This window comes from Penaeus monodon, chromosome 18, assembly GCF_015228065.2.
Source record: "Penaeus monodon isolate SGIC_2016 chromosome 18, NSTDA_Pmon_1, whole genome shotgun sequence".
NCBI classification, from domain to species: Eukaryota; Metazoa; Arthropoda; class Malacostraca; order Decapoda; family Penaeidae; genus Penaeus; species Penaeus monodon.
In genome coordinates, this window is record NC_051403.1 from 26,263,759 (window position 1) to 26,268,647 (window position 4,889).

The following is a 4,889-nucleotide window of genomic DNA, read 5'->3' on the forward strand; positions in this document are numbered from 1 at the left end:
TATCCCCAATTTCGTAAGTTTCCTACCTCGAATTCCTACACTCTGTAATTCGAACCAATATTTTCACACGCGGATCTTTTGTCAAACTTATTCATTTCCGTCTTGTCAGCCTTATTTCAGCGAGGCGGACCCAGGTCTTTTTGCACCCCCCCATTACCCCCTCTACCACCACTCCCGGTCACGACCTCTGGACACTCCTACTCACGTTGTCTTGTTCCTCTCTTCAGCACCTATGAGTGCCTACGTGCCTCACACTTCACTCCTGTATTTAATATTTCTTGCGTGAATTTGTTGCTCCGATCCTATTTCTATGCAAGTCATAACTTCTACTTTTATGATTTTTTTTTCTATCCTACATGATTCATAAATTAGGACTTTCCTGTTCTAATTTCAACCGTATATTTTCTGTTTTGAATTTAGTTACATTTCTTCCTTACTACTTTTCCCCGTTTTCCATATTCGCTCAATGATTCTTTCCGCGTCCTTCTACTTTCAAGTCTATTTCCCTAAAGGTCCTTTGGTGCGATTCCCAGAGTTTAAATATGCATGAAGCCAAAAGGAACCTCGAACTTCGCATTGAAGAGATTACTTTCAGTGCGAGAAGACCTGACTTGAGCAATGAAGGCGAAGATTCGCCTTTGCTCGAAATAGGAATCAATTCTAACCCACGAATTAAAATAAAATAAGACTGTAAAGGAAATAAAATGTAACACTGCACCAGGCGTGTGTATATCGCAAGCCCTCCTATCCTTCCACTCTTTTCTTCCTCTTCCTTTTCTCCTCCAGCCATATTCCACCGAGATCGTGACCGTGTTAATCATCTTTCCTCCTAAAAATATCATATTCATGGACACGCGGCCGCGCCCCCTCCGGCCCAGGTCGAAACATGAAAAATCGTGTAACACACATCGGTAAAAACACGACTGTCAAAGTATGGGCAGGTCCGGCGGCCAAATGGGTGTTGTCCGCGAGTGTCGGCCAATTTGACAGGCTCTGTCTTCAACCCTACAGAAACGGCATGATTCTGTGTCCATCATTTTGACCGTGATACAGATACTTTGCGCATTAGCCATGGAAATTGGGATATCTATGGTAATCGGGGCGAGGAATGAATTGGAAATCAGATTTTCGTCGCATAAGTCTATCTGGCAAAGCATCTAACATTTACATCTGTTAATTATCAGATGCTTTAGATTTCATCTTTTAATTCGATGCGGCGTGCATATAAGGGAAGAAGAGTGAGATGGAGGGAGAGATGCATAGATAGACTGGCAGATAGAGCGAGATATATAGATAAAGACATGCACAAGCGCGCGAGCAATCGCAAACACGTCTTTTTTCTTTCACTCTATATATAATTTGTCCCTTTTGCTGTACATGTGTCCAAATATGGACACACACACACACACACACAGACACACACACACACACACACACACACACACACACACACACACACACACACACACACACACACACACACACACACACACATGCATATATGTATACATACATACATATATGGGTGTATGTATATGTATGTATGTATGTATGTATGTATGTATGTATGTATGTATGTATGTATGTATGTATGTTATGTGTGTGTTGAGAGAGAGAGAGAGAGAGAGAGAGAGAGAGAGAGAGAGAGAGAGAGAGAGAGAGAGAGAGAGACGAAGAGAGAGAGAGAGAGAGAGAGAGAGAGAGGATTCACAGCAAGGAAACAGATGTTGAATATTCTCAAGTTTTGAAAAAAAAAAGTTTGGACAAAAAGAAAAAAGAAATCGGTGTTGCCAAACGAGGAATTCCTAATTTACAAGAGCTCGATGGCTGTCGGATACACAACACCTCTTTGTTACCTTTACGGTCGTCAGAGGCGGAGTGGCTGCAACGGAGACAGGCCCCAAAACGCGGTATTGTGACAGAAAGTGAAAAGGGAATGGGAGCGGAGGAGTGAGAGGAGAGGGAGGGAGGGAGAGGGAGGAGGAGAGGAAGAGAGGGAGAGGGAGGAGAGGAGGAAGAGAGGGAGAGGGAGGGGGAGGAGGAAGAGAGGGAGAGGGAGGGGGAGGAGGAAGAGAGGGAGAGGGAGGAGGGGAGGAGGAAGAGAGGGAGAGGGAGGGGAGGAGGAAGAGAGGGAGAGGGAGGGGGAGGAGGAAGATGGAGAGGGGAGGAAGGAGAGAGAGAGAGAGAGAGAGAGAGAGAGAGAGAGAGAGAGAGAGAGAGAGAGAGAGAGAGAGAGAGAGAGAGCAAAGGAGAGAGAGAAGAGAGAGAGAGGAGAGAGAGAGAGAGAGCGCCCCGAGGGGGACCCCGACGACTCCTTCGAGTGTTGCGGCCGCCGTCGGGAGCGCCGGCGGTCTTCCACTTCCCGTCGGCCACTTCCGTCGGCGGAACTCGCTCGCCGCTGCCGCCTCTCGCCCGCGATTCTCTGCCTCCGAATCGGCCGCCACGGCACTCGCGAAGATCAAGGGAAAAAGTATTTTTTGTTGTTGTTAATGTGTGTTTATTCATTTCTTAAATCATATATGAATTTGAAATTTTGTGACGAAATAAGAAGAAAAGAAACTGAAACGCGACAGAAGACACTTAAAGAGAAATAACCAGAAACCGTTTTCAGTTGACAAGGAAATCGCCTGCACCACGAAGACATCCACACTCTCTCTTTATCTTATTCTATCTATATTTTCGTTCGTTCTTCATTTATAAATTAGAAATTTGTGATATTGAAAAAACATATGAATATTTATTATTTATGAACTAATGGCGGAAATGTTGTTTTGCAAGACATTATCTTAATTCTCTCGAGAATCGATAAATCCCATGGCATTCATACTAATACATCACGGATATCTTCAACAGGCGGAAATCATGCTTTGTACAGGGTGAGAACAAACCGCTAACTAATCATATTTGAGGAAAAATATGACCATGTTTTGTAACAAATCAAAAAATATTTTTTATTTTATGTCTGACAAAGAGCCAGTTATATTTAGAAATTTCTTAATAGCTACAAATTGCTAAACTGAAGGAAAAACTTATTTCGGTTCTGAGAATGTAAATGAGAACTGTTGTGATTTAAACGTATATTGGTAAAAAATATATATGGAAAATTAACAAACACCATTACTAGGAAAAGTATTTCCATTATCATATGCCGTTATCATCATTATCATCGCTTTTATTAGTCATATTATTGTTATCTTCGCCTTAAACAAATAAACATACAAAACTCTGCTCAGATCACCCTCACCATAACAGTCCTCACCATCAACGCTATAATCCTAAAATAGGTTTTCTTTTCTTTTCTTTTTTCTTTTCTTTAGGCTCTCGGTCAACGCGGAAGCTTCCAGAACATTCCAGCGACGTCGACGAAGTCCCGGCCAAAATTCGCAATCCTTAACCTCGTCCCAAACAAGACGCTAAATATAAGAGTCGGTGTTGTTATGTGTCATACAGTGATGATGGAGGTGACGGGGGGGCAGGAGTGGGGGTTGCGCAAAGGAGATATGATGGGGGTAGGGAGGGCTGAAATCACCCTTAAAGACCTGAGATAATAAGGTCCGTAGACTTCCGGTGCTTTCCCTTAAGGTCTCCGGGTGACGGCTGGAAGGACGGAAAGTTATGGCTCGGCGTCGGGTCGCGGAAGGTAGGCCTAGTTCGAAATGAATGGGTGGAATTCGCCGCCACATCTGTTGCCGCTTCCTGACGGCAGGTGTGCCTTTGTAGAAGAGAAATATAAGGCTCTGTTTGTTCTTTTTTAGAAATGGGTCCGTAATGTACGTAGAGAATGTATAAACACAAATGGCCTCACATGAAAGGACGAGGGTGGGGTGCCATACAACATATGAGATCTAGAAGTCCACCCTTTACACCTGGCCCCTTGAGAACCTTAGCTCATAAAATATTAAGGATACCATCGTTACCTCCAAACACTCTTTCATCAGTTCTTGGAAATAAAGGTAATCAGGTGCGTGCTAATTCAGAATACCTTTTCTAAGAATCTACTAACATTTTATGATCTAAGAAGCATGACTTCACATACCTCGTCGATCTTAGCTCCCTGCGAACTTCATATTATGCACTAAGTTTCTCAATCAAATGAACCCTTTAAACTTATTCAGCGTTCCTTTGTCTCAGCAGGAAACACGGCATATCTTAAAATAGCAATAAGAGATGGTTATCAGTTTAATGAGGACACTTACTCATCTCATCTGCTGGCTAATCAGCTCTACTTGGTCGTCAGCCACCCTCTCTGCTCCCTCTTATCATCTGCTGCTGTTGTTTTCCTTGTTCTGGTTATTGCCGTCATAATTATCAAAGCCATCCTTACCGCTATCGCATTCATTATCATTATAAACAGCCTATACTCACCACGTTATCGTTTATCTTTACCATTATGTATACTATCGTTACCGTTGTATCTTTATTATCATCATCATGATAATGATTATTTTTACTCTTGTTTGCTTGCTACAGCTAGTGCTACTAACATCGACAAAACAAATGTTATTATTTAATTAGTTCTCTTTATTTTGGGTAATTTTTTTTACAACGACCGCAAAAGAATATCAGCCATAGGCCTACTTCTGCTATATACCCGCGAATAGGTAACACAAGCATTTAGAGTATAATAACCCTACATTTTTCGTAGATGAATTAGCAGAGTAAGGGGTCATTCCAAGACCTAATGATCAGCTCGGCCTATAACTGGACTGGTCATGTTCATGTTCAGCTTTCTTCTCAGTTTGATAAATAGGAGGCTATACACGTTACGTACCCGACTGGTCATAATAATGGATGCTTGCTACATGTCTTTTTCCGAATTTTAGTGACGTTCATTTTTATTCTTATATGCCTTAGCTACAAAATAAAGTTGAATCGAAATGGGCAAAGTG